At 45.5% G+C, this 18777-nt stretch overlaps 1 protein-coding gene across 1 annotated transcript in view; it reads left to right on the top strand.

Moving 5' to 3' along the window:
- Nucleotides 1–18777, top strand: part of Ptprm (protein tyrosine phosphatase, receptor type, M) — a gene marked incomplete at its 5' end in the record, with an annotated part of 513011 nt that overhangs the window by 246235 nt on the left and 247999 nt on the right.

The raw sequence follows: 18777 nt of genomic DNA, 5'->3' as shown, positions 1-18777 counted from the left end.
CGGGGCACAGAATACTTTTGTCCTGAGCTCTAGTCTTTAAATGGGTGGAGTTTTTCATTTGTGACACTTGGGGTTTTATATCATTAAACTTTTAGTAAATAGGCCAATTTGTCAATTGAGTATTTAATGCATTATTGTTTCTTAAAAAGAAACAAATGATTGGAAGGGACAATGTGAAATTATTATTGAAGCAGATGTGTATTGTGAACATGTAGGCCCCATTTCTTGTTCCATTATGAGTTACATGGCTGAGAAATTACCAAGTACAACTTGTGCAGTAAATAAAGAGAATAAATGTACAGTATTCTTCTAGGAAGAAGGAGAGGATTACCAGGACTCTTGAGTGTGGACTGTCCGAGCTCATTAATCTGTATAAATGAAATTTCTCCCATTTTCAGAGGGACTGAGATATTTTACCTTTGTCTCATCGGAGTAGATTCCCTCCAGAGTTCTCTATTTTGCTGAGTAGCGTACTCAAGAAAACTGATGCATTTACCATTAAGACCCATATGGTGTGTTTCTGGGTTCTTTTCACAGAGTTTGACTTCACAGCCTTCCAAACCCTGGCTCACATTTTCACTGTGTTATACTTGGGCAAACAGTTGGGCTTCTCTCTGCCTGGAAAAAGTGTGTGCCGTTGTCAGTTCAGAGAGTCAAAAGTTGGTACAGTGGAGGTGGTACTGAAGTCAAAAGAGGATCGAATCCTAGAGATTTTTATTTGAAAACCTCCGAGTTCTGGGAAGCAGTTATTTTGCTGCTTGTGTGGTATAGTAGCTCGTGTAAGGCCTTTCTGTTTGCCATGGGTAGGGGCCAAGGGAGAGCATGGTGACATGCAGGAAAGCTTGTCTTGGTTACTTTTCTCTCATTGCTGGGACAAAATACCTGATGCCCAAAATTAAGGAAGGAAAGGTTTATTTCACTTACAGTTTGTGGAGGTTTCAGTCCATACTTGGCAGGTTATAAGGCAGAGTGGTACATGGCAGAGGCTACAGCTCATGGCGGCAGAACACAGCCAAATCAACAAGCACACACAAGGGAGGAATGGCCTCAAGCAGCCTCTTCCTCTCCCTTACATATGCAAACTATCCACCCCCAGGTGGGTGTAGCTCTCACACCCATAATCAATCAAACTCTAAAAGCCTGCCCCATGGCCGCATGAGGCTTTGGGGCAAACCATAACACAAACCATAACAAAGCTCTATTCTGAATTGAAGCTCGTGTCCCGGCTAGACGCGGGTCTGCCGCTGGCCCTCTGGCATGGTTCGCTTGAGGAGTCAGTGGTCACATTCATCTCACTGACCTGTGGCACCCATTGCTTACATGCTGTCCATGACCCTAAAAGTGGCCCAGGGGCCATTGGCACAGGAATCGAAGCATCACAGCCACAGGGAAGGTTAGCATCACCCAGGCCGAGGCCTCCGGGCCTAAGCAAGCGCCAGCCCCAACTGTGCACTCGGATTCTTCTGCAGAGTCTTAAAACGTTTTTTCTGTTTCTGTTGCATCCCACCTTCAAGCCCGCGGTCTCAAGTTTGTGCGAACACTTGGTCTGCATCTGTCCCAGGCTCAGATTGAAAGTAATTTCTCTGGGGTGATCTTCCTCAGCCTCTTCTATCCTTTTAAAAAGCAGGCATATTGCATAGTAGTATTCAATTTTCCTGTCATATGACTTGGTAGGAGATTATTTTGTTCTTCTTTACTTTTACATGTTACAAGTTGTCCTGGGAAATTGGGGACGTTACTACTTAATTGTAGATGTCACTTTCTATTTTTATCTCTATTTACAAAGCAGATTCAAACACTCTCCAGAGCCCAAAATATGTGGCTTTTCTCACCAATTTTACAGGATTTCAGGAGGTCCGGCTCTGTGAAGTCTGCTAAGATGTGGGTTTGTGTGGACACACCCCTTCCACAGCTGTCATAACACTCTGTGTCCAAGTCCAGCTGTGCTCTGCTTGGATTAAATGTCACTGTGGTATTGGCCAAAGTTGCTGGGGTCACGTTGCATTCTGCGCTAGCATCTGGGGATAAATGAACTTGCTGTCTGTCTTCATCTTTCGCATGCATGGTGCTAAAATCAGGTCCAGTTGTCACGGGACAAGGGACAGCATTCAGGAAGCGTTCAGGGAGACCTACTACAGACTGCCTTTGCCTGTCTCAAGTGGTAAATTATGTCCGCACAAATTGGAGAGATGAAATTATCTCAACTTTACCTGTCAAGGTGTTTTATTTTTTTCCCACATAAAAGTGAATATTCTCTTCAAAGGATTCATTTTATAGTACAACATAATAGCACTGATTATCTATTGAAAAGTTGGAAGACCGATATAACTAGAAAGACTAGTTTGTGGAAAAAAATGTCCATAGTCCCCACAAACTGAATGGGGTATATTAAAATTCTCAATTTAATTTAATGTTTAGAGAACTAAGAACTCTGATTAGGGAATCATGTGGACCTAAAATGTAGAGCCATAATGTAGATTAAAGCATTTGAACACATCTGGAAATTTGCAAAATGCACATGTAATCAAACTGCGATACAAGAAATCTTTTCCCAAATGATAAGATAAATATGGGAAGAAAGAGGCAAAATGGGAGCGAACATCTGTTTGCTTTCCTGGGTTTTGCACAGTATCATGCATTCAAAAATACTGTCATTGTGCAATTTCCAAAACTCATTCTCTCCATTGATTTGATTTTTCTTTGATCCATATTTATTGGTGTTGAAAATGCAGTCATACTTCATTTATGCCACTCACTAGCAAGGTGGTTGTGTATCGATTCCACTCCAGACACTCAGCTTGGTTAAGGAAAATTCTTGAAATTGCACTCAATGCCTAGTGTAAATGATTGTTGTCTTTATATTGATCAGCACATCAGCTCTGTCACATATAATTACTAAAATACTGAGATGGCCAGGAAGCACACAAATCCCATCATTCCAGCCACTAAAGCAGCACCTAGAAAGTAGTGTCTATGCATGGATGCATATTTTTTTTTTCTTTAAGACAGGAAAAGGTTATTTTTTTACCCATTTAGAATTACAGTCCAAAAGAAAACATTTAGGCATAATCCAGCAGAGAAAACCCTTGTAATTTGGCAGTCAGAGAGCAACTCTAAATAAAGAATGGGTTTTACATAAGCTGTTTTGCTTTTTTTGCTCTGCAGTTTTACTCTTACACATGTGTGTACACAGGCACGTGTACTCACCTGCGAGTGTACGTATATAATCTGCCATGTGCTATGTGCATCATTGATGATGTTTTCTAACCTCTCATATTCCACAGCCTTCGATTCATTCACATTTTTGTGCTTTGCTGGTAGCGTTTTCAGTCAACCTTTGTATTTTTTCTTTAGGCCTTGTTGCTTTAATGCATTCCTAAGTGTTTTGGAACTACCTGCCTACTCACTTAGAACTCCCAACTTGAATATGCTAAATTCTTCTGGTATTCATTTTGGTGAAATTTTAAAAGATGGCCCTTTTGCATGGGTGCTTGCTCTGAGCCATACATTTAGGTAAAACCATGAAATGAGGGAAAAAAAAGTATTGCAGTCCTCTGTCTGTAAGAACAGAGGTGACTAATAATCACGTTGATGACCAAAACATTAAGACTCCCATCTCAGCATGCAGGCACTATTTCAGTGTGCGGTGGACATTTTCTTTTTCAAATAATGGTAGCCCTGGTTACTGCATGGCCACTACTAACTTATGGTACTATGGTTATCCTTATAAGGGAATGTTTCCTCACTAGTCATATGTGGAAAACAATTCTGGAATAGTTTCTATTGCTGGGGATCAGGAACAAAGTCATACAACATGGACTTTATTGTGAGTGGGGAAGAGATGATCACATGAGAAAGGGGAGAATTCTTTTAGCTTCCTTTTTAAAAATGCATCCTTAGTAAGATTTCAAGTCAGAAAGGAAATATTGTCTTAGTAAAAGGACAGCATAAATATTTTATTCCTCCAAAAAATTTCTAACTAAAAATAAAATCTCATTGTAGAACAACTTTAGTTTCACATATAAATCAGAAATCAACTTACTTTATATAATATGTGTAAATGCTGGTTAAATTTACTTTGCATTATAGTTGTAAACCCAGGGAATATCTGCTGTTTTTCTTTACTCTTCTTAACCAGGTATATTTCCTAGGCTGCTTTACTTTGCCTGGCTGACTACAGAAGACGTGGCCCGATGTTAACCTCCTTGTTCACATTCACTACTTCCTGGTTTACTGAACTGCTCATCGGCTCTTTTGTAACCAATTAGAAAATTAAAATTGTATTAAGGTTACTATTTTTCTCATCCACTTTGTCCTTTGAAACCCCCATACCATGTCCTTAGAACAAAATAACAGACACGTTTTCCTTCCCTTAAGGAAAAATAGGCAGTAAAGCAATTGTGTTTATTTTCAGAAAATGTGTTGTTCTTTCTAAAAATGTTTGGTGTGCTCCTGGGGCAACATGGGAAATGAGATTGTTTCCCCAAGGCCACCAGCCTGTCTGTGTGTCCCCAGCTGTTATCAGCCAGGGGACACATGAGGGAGGGACTGAATCTGGGTCAGCCCGGAGAGAAGGAAAGGCGGGAGATGCAGGTAATCATGCCCTGGAGTCGAAGAGGTCCTGCTATTAGGAATGATAGTAGTCCTCATTCGGGTGGTCATGGTGTAGAGCTTGGAGATTATAAAGTATGGACCAAGTAGTTTTTTCAATTAGATTTTTCTCAGTACATTTTAGATATATATAACAATCACATTCATCATAGAGAATTTGTACCTCTGCATGATATAACTTGACTCTTTTCTTCCTATTCTCCTACCCTCCCTTCAACTCTTCCTCCCCTCTCCATTTACAAAAGCTTTGTTTCCATTTTTTCCTCCTTTCTTATTTTTAAGAGAGAGATTTTTAAAATAGCAGCAACCCGGTTGTCTCCATCTCTTGGACGTCCTGTTCTCTCCCAGTGCCAGGGCCCTCTGGGCATCCCGACGTCAGGTTCCCGGGAAGGTGAGGTGTACTCACGCCAGGTAAACCACTCATGACCACGACCCCTGCACAGGCAGCGCCCGCCTGCAGCCACACTAGCAGGCCCTTGGTGCTGCTGCTGTCCCGAAGACAGGCCTTGGTCCTGTGTCTCTAAGACAGGTCCTGGTCCTCTGTCCCTAAGACAAACCCTGGTCCTCTGTCCCTAAAGTAGGCCCCTGGTCCTCACGTTTTTGGTGTTTGCCTCCTTTTATTCAAATGTGATAATCATCAAAAATCTAACTTCACATAAAAAACTAAATTAAGGATTTGACAGTTGCCTTCTCAAAATCATAAATAGAATTCCTATAAATTCTGATTTCTGTGTTTTAAAAGTTGATTGCACTTAGCTCCCTATTTATTTTATGCATTTGCAAATTCTGAGGGATCAATTTTATGCGTAAGTAGGGAACAGACCCAGCTATGTCTAACAACTCTTAGAAAGGCTGGGTGGCTCCCTATTGATCTCTGAATCACTGCCTCATTATCAGCTCAGCTGAAGAAACTTAGCCATAAAACAAAGGAAACTGATCTTATTTATAACCACTCCTTAAATATTACTCTACAAGCATGTTACAGTTTTCTCGCCATATTGTAAAATTTGACTCTTAATCGGAATAATTTTGTTTAAGAGTTTGATATAGGTTCAGTGGGGCCAGTTAAATAGTGACTTGAAAATATTTGTTATTTATTCACAGAGAAGTGTATCCCTTTATTGTATTTCCTTGCTGGAATGACACTAGTAGTTTGAGGAACAATTCTGTAGTGGAACCTCATGATGAAAGGTTTACTTTAAGATCTAAAGATTCTATAATATAAATTTGAAGTAGCTTCATTTTAAGTTAGCCTGTTGTGAATCAATGTGTGATTTCCTGATCAAAACAGAGATTTATTCTCAGTTAGTTAGAAACTGCAGAATCTATCAATAATTAGTAGCCAAGATCATTACAGGTTATGGCACATGTCACACAGAACCTTCTGGACAGGCAGAGTCACTCTGCTCTTTTTCCTGGGCTTCTAAGGAGGGAACATCTAACATTCAAGTAACTGCATGGCTTTATAAACTGCACACACTGGGAACCTAACTTAGATGAGTCCAGTGACACAGAGAAAGACAGAGCCTTGGGAGTCAGAGAAACCTAATTTCCAGTCTGAGTTCCTGAGGGGTTATGTGACGCTATTTTTTTAAATTTTTTGAGACAGGGTCTCACTTTGTAGCCCAGGCTGGCCTTGAACTGGCAGTGATCCTCCTGCCTCAGTCTCCCAAGTGCTAAGATTACAGGCAGTGCCCAGCCAGTATATATTTCTTAGCATTCTTGAGCCTGGTTTTCTCATATTGCCAGAACCAGGATAACACCACTTCACCCCTGAAAGTGGCATTAGGATTACCCCAATTTTTATATCTCCCACTGGGGATGGGAAGCCTCACGGACATCAGGGTGCCAGAGCCCCGTGTGAAGTTGGTCTGCCACAGAGCCCTGAGGGCTGGGGCCAGTGGCCCGAGTGCGGAGCGGTCCGCTCAGGGCAGGGCCAGCCTGGACTTCAGAGAGGAGAGAGCTCAGGGCCAGCAAGCTGCGCCTGCGCCGCAGAGACGGGTGCCTCTCAGGGATGTGAGGGGAGGAAAGGGAGCGGCAGATGAGCACGGAGGGCTATGAGGACAGAGCAGGCGCTGACGGGGAGGAGAAGGCGTCGCAGTCAGAGCAGGACAAGGAAGCGCTGAGGAGCCAGGGAGGCAGCGTCTTGCACCGTCTGACAGGGAGCCCCAACTGGGGGCTCGGGGAGAGAGCGGGGCAGGGAGCTCCCCCAGGGGCAGAGCACCGGGAGAGAGTCCTGGCCCTGGGGACCCGCGGGAGAGGCGGGCAGAGGGCAGGCTGAGGCTGTGGTCCTTTCCCGGCCCAGCTGCGACATTGTGGGGTTCAGAGCCCCAGGAAAGAGTCTCCCCTGTGCCAAGCGCTGGGTTTCCTTAGAACCAGGAAAAGAGAAGTCAGAAACACCTGGCCCTGTGTAGCATGTAGAAACAAACCCTGACTCATCCAAGAAGTTTGTGAGAATGGCATTGCTTAAAGTATTGCTAAAGGAGTGCTGAGAAATGAAGAGGTGTTGTGGACGTGTTCCAACTCCCCACGAGGACCATGACTCCTGTGGCCTGCAAACAGATTAGTAAAATAAAAATGCCTCTGTGTTTAGCTTAACACATTCACACCATAAGTGCTGTGGGGTGGTGGAAGGAGTCTGAGAGAAAAAATGATATTATAACAGTAGCTCATATTTGTGTGGTGCCTTTCAATTTTCAGTTTTTGTATCTATTATGTCATTTCCTATCTAAAAGAACCCTGAGAGTCTCATTTATTTTATTTACAGGCCTTCATTTAGGAAAAAAATGCAGAATGAGAATAAACGATGAAAAATGCATTTGAGATATGAAAATAATTTAAAGTATATAAAGTTACATATACAAGTCAGGCAGAGTGGTGCACACCTGTAATCCCAGCACTTGGGAGGCTGAGGCAGGAGGATCACTGTGAATTGGAGGCTAGCCTGGACTACAAAATGAGTTCAATACCAACCTGAACTGCATAATGAAACCCTGTCTCAAGAAGACCAAAAAAATTTTTAAAAAATGCACATAGAGAATGATTTCAATGATGGATTTAAAGTAAACTGTAAACTGGGAAAAAAAATTAAGCCAACATAGTAATTTTTCTGGAAAAAAATAAAGGAAAGCTACGACATTAGAAGTTGAAGCAAAATTTAGCAAGGATACTGGTGATTTATTGGAAATACCTAACTGTAGGAGTCTTTCTATGTCCCGCTTTCTACGAGCAGTGGACTTGCAGCGTCACAGTCCCTCTTGGCATCTGTCCCCTTACCCACTGGCCCCTTTGCCGCAGCGCTGCAGAGATGACCCTGCCGCAGAGGCTGCACCTGCAGGCCGAGCACACACAGATGTCCTCGAATTCAGAAGCCACATATGCAGGGCTCCTCTCGGCCTCGGACAGGGCCAGCCACTTCTTAGCTGGGGCCGGGCGGACCCAGCTTTCATCACCCGCCTCCGTGGACTGCCTCCTCCTGCGGGCCACACTTGTCTCTGAAAAGATAAATGCCAGAGACTGGAGCTCCAGATTACACGAAAACCCCGCAGTGTCGTGTGCAGTAGGCACCGTCCACCCCACGTGCCTGTGCCCAAGTGAGGGCAGGGAGGCCTGGCGGATGCCCGCAGAGCAGCCCCCGCCCCAGGAGCCATTGTCAGGTGCAGAGAGGGGGACACGAGGGCCGCTCTCCTTGCCCACAGGCGCTCGGGAAGGTTGCAGGCTGCTGTTTCCCCTGCATATCTGCACGGTCTGCCTCTCCGCAAATGTGAACAGTAGAATGATCTAGAAATAGCTTCAGTTAAGAACCCAAAGATCCAGCAAGTTGCCAATGGCTTGCATTTGCCAGGGTGGTGTCTTGGTGATGAATCTCTAAACCACTTGCCCTCCTCGCTGTTAGGAACCTCTGTATCCTCGGACTCGCCACTGTTGCTTCTGGGGAGTTGTAGGGATGAGTTTTCAAGAAGTTCCAGAAAGATGGAGAGCCTTTGCGAGAGATGGTGGAAATTTTGACAAAGACTGAGTGATTGTAGGTGCCTCGTGTTCACCTTTTGAAAGCGTTAAAATCCAGTGTCCGTGTGAGTACCGACTGCAGGTTCTCAGAGGCTGACAGAGTCTTGCAGGGGACAGGTAGTGACAGTTCCCCTGTGTGGCCTTGGGGCCCTGACTTGCAGAGTTGCTTTCCACCTGTCATAGCACCACCTGACCCTGTTTTATTTGATGGGAGGGGACATGCTGTGTAATGAACACTACTTCCCAGCGTTCTCTCCTGCAGAGCATTTCGTCAGCCAGCTCTTACTTATACGCAGCATGGTTCATTAGGCGAACACTAACATCCACCAGAATGCTAATGCATTTCTTGTCTCATCTAAAACCATTTTGCTAGCTGTATTATTACCTTGTGTTGGGGATGCTCACCTGCACTGGATTTTCAGCCGCTTAAATTGGTGTTAAATCCTGCAAGTTGTTAGGTAGAAGAAAAAGCCTGGTGAGTGGCGTTAGCTTTCCCGTGTTCACCGTGAGCTTCCGTGCTGAGCCCCCTCTGCACAGTCTAGCTCTTGCCCCTCTGCTTCCCTGGGAAGTGTTTCCTCACCCAGGAGCGGTGAGAGGTCTCCTCTTCCCAAGACATGCTGAGGGCCTCTCCGGATACTGGGATCTAGGTAGAACCCTCGCCCTTCATGGCACTGCCAAGCCCTCAGGAGGTGCAGGGTCGGCAGCCGGCCGCTGTTCCTTCCTTCTCATTTGTTCCCCAGATCCCTACCCAGGACTGCGCTCTCCAGCACTCTTGCTGGCACTGTGGCCAGTACTGTCCAGAAGCAGCCAGAGAGCCATACCAGCCGCTGTGAGAAGCAGGGAACCTCTGTAGGACCCAGGGAGGTTGTCCTGAGACTGTGATAGGGGAGCTGAGCCCCACGGGGAGGTAAGAAGCCACCAGGCGGGGGGCTGCGGGTGTGGAGGCCCCTCAGGGAGAAGAGTCAGTGCTTTGTAGAAATGTCGGAGATAATAGAGAGTTAAAGAGAAGTAAACAGTGGTCGCCCTGCTTAATAAGATTGAAAACACACATGAGGCTTTGGCCACCAATCAGGAGCATTAATTAGATTTATGGAGTCAATGTGGAAAGTGGCTTTTCCTAGGCTAAATGTTAGGGAAAATGTATGGTAAATGTGATGGAAAATGCAGAAGGGCCAGGAAATGGCTTTCATAATTTCTTTCTGAATATCACTCAGCTCCTGCAGGCTAATTCATTGTGCAGGAAATGTTCACTGAAGGGAGCCCATCCTTTGCCTGCCAGCAGGAGTAATTATCACCTGAAAACTTCCACAGGTGGGAAGCGAAAGACCCAAGACTTTTGGTTAAGCAGGTGGGCATGTCACGAACAAGGAGTTGTAAATTTACATTTTTGTCCCTAAATAAGTGAAGTCCCATCGTCCTTCCTTAGAGCGCAGAAACATGAGAGGATGCCCCACCTTTACTCGTGAATCCCTCGGCTGTTTCTCCAGTGAGGAGAAGAATTCCCACAGATTCCTTCACGTGGGCCCGCCACATGAGGAGTCGCTCTGCTTCCGACTGGGCCTCCTCTGAGCGCCTGGCCGCAGTGTGGAAGCTCAGACTGTGTGCTCCAGAGCCTTCGGTTGCATGTTTTTGTAACTGATGCTGCAGAAAGCCTGACTCTGGACTCGGGTGGCTGTAGACACTCAGAGCTGAGAGCGTGCTGGGTGCTTCCGGGCCATCTTGTGTGTTTTGCACTTGATGCTCGCTTCATGGAATCCTCTCTTTTATTTTTTTAATAAAAGTGATGGATATAGAAGAGTGTTTACTGCGGCAACAATAGGACTGGGCTTGCGTGTGAGGTTGGTCCCTGGATGGAGACACGAGGAAGCCAGTGGGCTTTCGGCTGGGAGGCAGCGCCACCCACGTTCTCTCCAAATGACCGGTTCCATTTAGGAGAAGCGGCGTCTGGTCCCTGAGACGCAGCTGTTGACACAGCTGGATCGCTTAGGAGCATCACACCTGACGCGGGCTTGGGGGTCGTGTCACTTGCTACTCGTGTCACCTCGGATCACCTGAAACCTCAGAATCCGTTTCTTCTTTGGTAAAGTTGCCTGCAGAGACATCTGCCCTTCCTAGGGCATTGTCAGGAGCAGTGATAAGAGGTGGAAATTCTTTGCAGGCCCAAGTGCTGGAAGAAAACTAACACATACCACGATTTGCCTGGAAAACGTGTTAACTAGACCGCTGTTTGGTGCTTACCTCCTTTATTCCATGATTTTAGTGATACACCTAAAATTCCTCATCACTGCTGCCCTTTCACCTCTGCCGGTGCCAGGACGTTCTTTTATTCTGTGAACTCCTCACAGTTCTAGAAGGCATCCTGTGTGGTCCCATCACCCACAGCAGGAGGCACATCTTGGCTGGGATAGTGACAAGGGCAGCTCTTCTCGGGGAAGGAAGATGCTACAATTCTACCTGCATCTTAGAACATTTTCTGGGTCCAGTGTAATATTCCTGAACCTCAGCCTTGTCCTCCTGAGAAGCTTGTAAAAGAGAAATAATAATTAGAGTTAAAGAGAAACAGGACTCAGGAGGGTCAGCTGGAATGAGGTGTGGCGGGCCAGGCTCACTGCCTTATTGGACACCAGCAGCCCCTCTTGACAGCCGCAGGAACTGAGATGCAGGGCCGTCACCAGCCTGCCTGCTCCCACCCAAAGCCTCGAGCTTTTGAACAGTGTGAGCCCTGTGGGCAGATCCTCAGGCCCCCGCAAGCCTGGACCCTTCCTCCTCTGGGAGCTGACATCTCCTCCTCTCCAGTCCCCTCCCCTGGGTCCCAAGACATCGCCCCTGCCGAGTCTTTGGAACCAAGACAGTGACATCTCCCTTCGCAGACACAGGGCTCTTCTGCAAACTAATAGTCTTTCCACTGTTTTCTCTACTAGTAAGAACATATATCTTTGTTTCTAGATTACAACCACAGAATCTGTAGAAATTATCCCTGTTGCTTAACGCTCAGAAACTGTTGTATTTTTCTTCTTATTTCCTCTGTTTTGGGGGCTATAGGGGTGGGGTAGAACCAAGCTCTGTCACACGCTCCGAAGTGTTTAGCCAAGTGGTTTTGAGAATGTAAAGGATTTAGATTAAACAGAATTTGAGAACTTAAACAAAATCATTTTAGAGAATTGAATTATTTTAATCAGACTAATCAGTCCTTTGTTGTTGGAATGGATGTTCTTTTTCCTTTGACCGTTTTTAATTGTCTCCAGACAGGCTAGGCGGAAAATACTAGTTCATTGGAGATGCTTTTCAGTAGCCTTTTAGCCACTCCTGTTTGCGTATTGAAAACCTGTCCATCACCTTGGGAGCACCTTAAACCATGTAGGCTTGCAAAAGTTTCTACTCCTTGCTAAAATTGTTTCAGAAACAGTGCTCTGCCTTCCCAGCCTTAATAACTTCCTTTTTCCACTGGGGTACGCATATAAAGATCAAAATGTCATTGTGTGGGGAAACCTCAATTTTTATCTCCCAGCATGAACGATTATTTGGTATTGCTCAGTGGCCACAGTGTGTGTTAATAGAAAGTGTTGAATCCCTAAGCACCGCAACCTTCTCTGCCGAGTCTAGGTGACTTTTACTGTATTAAAAAATAAGACTCTAGATTCTTCTACTGCCAGGAAACAAAGATCACTTTTATTACTATTGTTTCTTGGATGACAATGTCAGTCATCGCTTTGAAAAATTCATTTTGAAAATGAAGAGTTTTCATCAAGAACCCATGGAAAGAAGCTCTAAAAATGGCAGGGGAGAGATAATAATAATAGAGTAGACATTTATGCAATAAAACTTAATGTAACTTTGCCCAAACTCCATTTCAGACTTGCTTTTGTGCATAAAAATATGCTGCCCTCTTCTCCCCCTATGTTTTAAGTTTTCCTTTCTTCCACATAGTCTCAGTAGCAGGCCAGGGCTCACGCTTGTTCAAAGGCCCCCAGCCCGTGTAGTAGCTCAAAGGCCCTGTCCTGCCGGGCAGTGGCCCAAGCCCGTGTTCAGAGGGGGACAGGGCCTCTGGGAGGATGGGATGCTCTTGGCCAAATGCCATCACCCCAAGCCAACAGAGCACTCACTGTACTCTGCCTGGACCTGGCTGATGAAATAGATCTGCAGCGCAGTACTCACATGAGGGTCCGGAACCCAGGGTACAAACAGGTGGAAACTGTAGTGGGACAGAGGCAGGGGTAACAAAGTCACCACCGAGGCTGGGTGCTTCTTCTGTCCCACCCTAGATGTCCGGCTGCTCCTCGCTCCAGGTGCTTTGGGAGTGAGCCAGACTCTGTACCCTACGGTGGAGTCCTGCCGGGAGCTGCTCGGCTTGTGGCTGAGCGAGGGGACTCTGGGCTCTAAGGCCAGGGCCTCTTTATGACTGACAGCGGGCTCTCCCAAGCCACTGGAGTCGGTGGAGAATATGTGAGCTCAGAATCTCTAAAGGCCTTGGTTTTTCTCTTTGTTGCTGTTGGGAGGTTTTTCTTGGTTTATTTTCTTTGAGACAGAGTCCTGCTATGCTGCACAGGCTGGTCTCAAACTCCTGTGCTCACATGCTCCTCCTGCCTCAGCCTCACGAGTAGCTGGGACTACAGGTGCCACTACACGTGGCTGGGTTGTATTGTTTCTAATTTGAGGAGAACATTGTGGAGAAACAACCTACAAGTGGCATCCACAGGTGACAGTGACCGGGGCTGAGCCCAGCCAGATGCCCTCAGTGACAGATGCTGCAAGACTTTAGTGTTTTCTTTTTTGTCTTTCTCTCATTAAAATTAAAACAGAGACTTTAGTGTAAAGATACACACACACACACACACACACACACACACCTGTAACTCGTGCCGTGCACGCTGTCCTCCTAGGTCCTTGTCACAGCAGCTGTTCTCCGTGGAGACCTCTGGATAGCAGCTTTAGACTGGGCATCTCAGGACCTGCACAGATCACACGTAGCTCCTCCGTATTCTTCCTCTGCGCCTGGCACGAGGCCAGACCCATGGTATACACTGTGGACAGAAAGGAGAGTAGAAACGGAGAGAAGCAGCACCCTTCGCCTTTGCCAGCACCACGTCCTCCCCGTCTGAGGCTGGGAGACCTGAGTAGCAGAGTGTGCGAGCCCCCTCATGGGCTGTGGGTGCCGGTCCCACCCAGCCTCCCTCAGCCCCCTGCCCTGTGGTGTACCTGTTCCTTTGTGGGTACCAGCTGTGTCAGTTGCACTGGCTGTAGCATTTTGGGATGGAGAGATTCTGAACTGGATGCAGCGCAGACACCAGGAATAGAATCAGAAGCTGCCTAGCCCTGAGGGCCTCTCGGAAATAGTTCAGATTTTGAATCTTGTCAGATTTGGGGGTATTTGAATGACTTTATTGCTTAAACATCCCTAGCCTGAAAATCAAAAATACTCCAACAATCAAAACTTTTTGCAAAGATTTTCCAATGAGGGATGCTCTCAACTTTTACATGGTGTGGCTTTGATAGGGTTCTCTTCCTATTTTTATTCAAATGACCAGAGCTGTTGAAGATAACATTCTATCACCATAGTAACTGACCTTGAATTATAATTTTTATAATCGTGTGTTTGTTGTGAAATTGTACGGATGAAACTATGACGAACCCGGCTGAAGTAGGCAGTGCAGAGCCCAGTGTCTCCGTCACTCCGAGCAGGAGAAATCACCCTTAAAGATGTTCCATCCAGCACTAATTTACTCAAAATGTGCTGCCTGCTAGGAAGATTAATGATAGGTGGCCTTTTACAGAGCTGCTCAGCCTGGGCCTAATGTGCTGGTTGTTTTTTTATTATCCCAAACCCCAATAACTAAGGGAGTTTTCACCATGCCCTTTGTTCACAATATGGGACTGTAATTGAGTTCAGATTTCTCACCCAACCTTTCAGTTGTAATTAATATTTTATTATAGCAGATTTTATCACTAACTAGCAGAGCAGCAGGCTACTGAACTTCATGCTAGTGTATGCATGTGTGTGCGTGCACATGCGCGCACACATACACACACACACACGCATACACACGGCGTTAGTAACTTACTGAAGCCAGGAAAGCTCCTTGTAATGGGTTATGGCTGGGAGAGCATAAAATATGCCTGTGTTGTCCTGCAGATATTCCACAGCAGTGTATGGCCAGCCTTGAGATCACAGCGGGAGAAAGAGAAATTACGCTGCTACCCTAGAATGCTCAGCCCCACAGGCCGGCTCGTGCTGCCTGGTGTGTGACAGTGTGCTGTCATCTGTGTGACACTCATTACCCGTGATCACCTATGATTGACGGTGCAGGACAGAGTGGGGTCGCGTCGTCAGCACCCACGTTCCCTTCCGGATCCCAAGGAGCCCCTGCCATGATGACAGCATGCCGGGTGCAGTCTGCTTCCTGATTTTCAGCCGATGATATACTTTTTTAAACTCAGTGCGATCTTAGCAGGTTCTTTGGAATATTTGGGTGTCATTTCAATAAATATGAACAGATTTAGGGGAGAGCCATGTCTGACTGAGGAGCAGGAAGGACGTACGCTGCTTGTGGGTTGCAGGGCAGTAACTGGGCCGGTGTGTCGTTTGCATGCAATATTTTCATTTTTTTCTCAACCCCTGCCTAAATTACTCATCAGAAAGATATCAGTACTGATCTCTTATATAGAAATATAAATTGTTCCAAGAATTTCAAATCAAGGCAAAAGTCACTAATAGGAGCCGTAAAAGGAACTCTCTTGTAAGCCCCTAAAGTGATCAGAAATGCCCATTTTAGAGGATCAGTTGGCAAAGCCATGATGAAAGGATGATTACATCTCTTCCTCTGCTGTCTTCCTTAGGCCTCATCCTGTTCGCCAGTTGTGCAACCTTCTACTATTTTATTCTGATAAGAAATAAAATAAATGGGTAAGAAAAATGAACTTAATGATGAAGGGTTTCATCTTGAAATGAATTAGGACAAAAAAAATTTAAGTCAGTTTCACATCTGCGGGCTTCTTCCCAGAGACCTCAGAGTTGGGGAGAAACTGAAAACATTTAATCACATTTGAACTTTCAAGTTTAAAAAAGGACATGAAAGATATTCGGATGTTCCTTTCTAGGTTATACTTCATGTGCTATTCTATATAAATGTAGATTTCTTATTCTCCTTGTAAAGGCCTTAGAATTTTGTTGTAGAGAAGCCTAGCATAAATTAAACTTTAAATTAAATTTCATTCTGTCAGAAAGTTCTGATATAGTGATGTCACACTTTTGGCAGATTCATCTCAGCTCTGAGTTGCACTTTAATATTGCAAATGCCATAGGAAGATTTTTATGTTGCTTTATATTCCAGAACAGTGATAGAACAGGGCTAGGCATGGTGCAATTTTAATAAACAAAGGAGCCTGACTAATACATTAGAAGGATAATAGAATTTGAATTCAGCTCGCTAGGCTAGACCCTTCTGATGGGCTTCCTATCCTTGGGCATTTGCTTTCTTTAATCTTTTTGGAAAAACCATTCAGTGAGCTTTTCAAAGCTAGTTTGGAGGTTATGATTGTGGATGGAATGGTTGTATGAAATTCATTAGTGGTATGACGTCATGTGCGTAGATGAAAACCATACGCTTCTGCCCGGTATCATAGCCTAGGCACTAATAACACGTTGATTTCCACTGGGGCAACGGCAGTGGATGGCCCGTGGGCAGGAAGAGGATTTAGCTATTTTTCATTAGCACTTGGACTTTGATAAAGGGGAATAGAAAAGAGCTGCTTGACCTTTGAGTGCTTAAATTATTAAAGAGCAAATAGATTTGAGGTCTGGATGCTTGCAAATCTAATTTGTCTTGTGGAGCAAGGATGAAAAGACATTTGCGGTTGGAAATGGCTCCAGTCAACGTAGTTCTGTCTTTAATATATCTGAAGATGAGTAGATGGTAGCCATTTAAAAAGTAATATGTCTGGAGTCGGGTGTATAATGCAACTAATGCTAGCTGACTGCAAGGGAGGCCCATTAAATGATCGTTTAATTCTCACATTTTCACTCAATCCTCATTAAATTGCTGCTTGGGCCAAAATTATTTTTTCATCTGGATGGTATTTAAGTTACAAGACACAAAATTCTGTTTCATTAGGGGTTAGCTTTTAGGGAACAATATATTGTTTGAGTTAAAGTAGAGCAGAGCTTGGCACATAGAGGGGCTCAGCATTTGCTGAGTCAAGCATGTGGCATGTACATGTAATCCCAGCAACTTGGGAGGCTGAAGCAGGAGGATCACAAGTTTGAGGCCAGCCTGGGTAACTTAGTAAGACCCTGTCTCAAGCACGAGTGAAAGTGTTGGGGATGTGGCCCAGTTGTAGAGTGCTTGCCTGGAATGTGTGAGGCCCAGGTTTAATCTCTACCACTGTGAAACAAAAGAGCCATTGTTTGAGCTAATAAATGGTGAACACACGCATCACACACTCTGAAAAGCTGCAGAGAAGGGAACAGGACAGGGCCGAGGGGACAGACACGGTTAGTTCCCTCCAATTTCATCACTGAATTGAGAGTTATCCTGGGTAGACGTAAGTGCTGACCAGCTGTCTTACCACAAAACGCGCTCCCTGATAATTTCCTCCTCTTTAGCTTTTAAGGATTCGGGAAATGAATACAAAATAAACCTGAGATCAAGTTTAGTACAGCAAAGCACATTGGTGAATTTCGGTGAGTTTTGTCCTTACACGTACAATACGTCGTCTCCCTCCGAAGAAAATCGAAATGGCTTCTGGATTATATTTTGCCTTTAAAACTGTGCCTCATAGCCCACTCCATTCTAAGTGTCAAGAAAGTGATTTCAAGAGCTTGGTCTCACCCCTGCCGGTGTCCTTTTTAATGGAGTCCAGGGTTAAGGTCCTGCCCTCCTGTCCTCTGCAGCTGGACTGAGTCAAGTGGCATACAGCCTTTTACTTGGACCTTGACCTGTGCTCCTGCCCTTGTGTGTCCCAGTAAAGAGCACCGCCCCAGCCCCTGCCCTTCCCAAGACCCCCAGGATGCCTGAAGCCGCGAACAGTGCAGAAGCCTGCGTGGACCCTGCTTCTTCCAGCACACATGACCCTGCGGCAAAGCTTCGTTTATAAGTCAGGCACCGTAAGAGACGGTCAGCAGTAGCTCATGCGGCTAGCACAGCAATAACAGTACAGTGTCATAAAAGTGATATGAATGCGGTGTCTAGCTTGTAAAAATCAAAATGAATGTTACTGTTTCACATGGCAGTTGATGGAGGGTAGCAGCACAGGAAGTGAATCTGTGGATGGGGCTACTTACTGTCCTCATCGTTGGTCAGGCCACTCCAAAATTTAGCAGTATAAAATGGCCAATGGATGTCACAGGCCAGCAGAGCGCTGGCAGGCAGCTTCTGCTTCAGGTGTGTAGGGACCGCAGGCAGGGGAAGGCTCAGCCGTGTGACGTTCTGCGGTGGCTCACACACGTGGTCCTCCACGCTGTGGGCAGAGCGCCGGCCTGTGCCCTTGAGTGCATACCAGGTTCAAGATCGTGGGACCACATCTTTGGTGATGGGCTCCCGGCATTACCTGCGGTGTCCCTTCTGCCATGCTGCTGGTGGCATATGTGTCATTACACATAGCCAACCCAGCACTTTGATGGGAGAAGCATCAAGGGCCTTGCAGATAGATATGTTTCAAAATCACAACATCTGACTGGGCTTATAAGATGTCAGGGAGGACAGGAGAAGAGTCAAAGTCTGCTTGACCTCCTGTATGTCCCTCTGAGCTGGCTTTGGAGAAAGTCTTTAAATATAACCTGTTCTGCAGGAAGAAATCCGCCCCACCGCATTGAGGACCTTGCATGACTGCTCCCCCAACAGAAAGTGCCTGGGATTAGGGAAGAAGAGCTTGTCTCCCTTCTCTTTATTGAACAACACATTGCCTTTTGTCACAAATGTGCAATTAATTCTCTGCAAGATCGTCTTCAGTTGTATGAGTAAAGAGCATCGTTTTAGTGTCCAGTTTATAAACATTTGTCACACACTTTTTTTGAGTATGGTGAATTTTGTTCCTCTCAAAAAACAGTGCTACTTGGCCAAAGATGCTGCGGGAGAGTGTAAGCACCGCCTCTTGCCGGGAGCCAGGATCAAGTGGCAATCTGCCATGCACCTCGGCGCATCCCATATGCACCTACCTGTGCCT

Source organism: Chinchilla lanigera, unplaced genomic scaffold (assembly GCF_000276665.1).
Source record: "Chinchilla lanigera isolate Chin_1 unplaced genomic scaffold, ChiLan1.0 scaffold00001, whole genome shotgun sequence".
NCBI classification, from domain to species: Eukaryota; Metazoa; Chordata; class Mammalia; order Rodentia; family Chinchillidae; genus Chinchilla; species Chinchilla lanigera.
The sequence above is the reverse complement of the archived record's forward strand: the minus strand, read 5'-3'. Positions and strand labels throughout refer to the sequence as shown.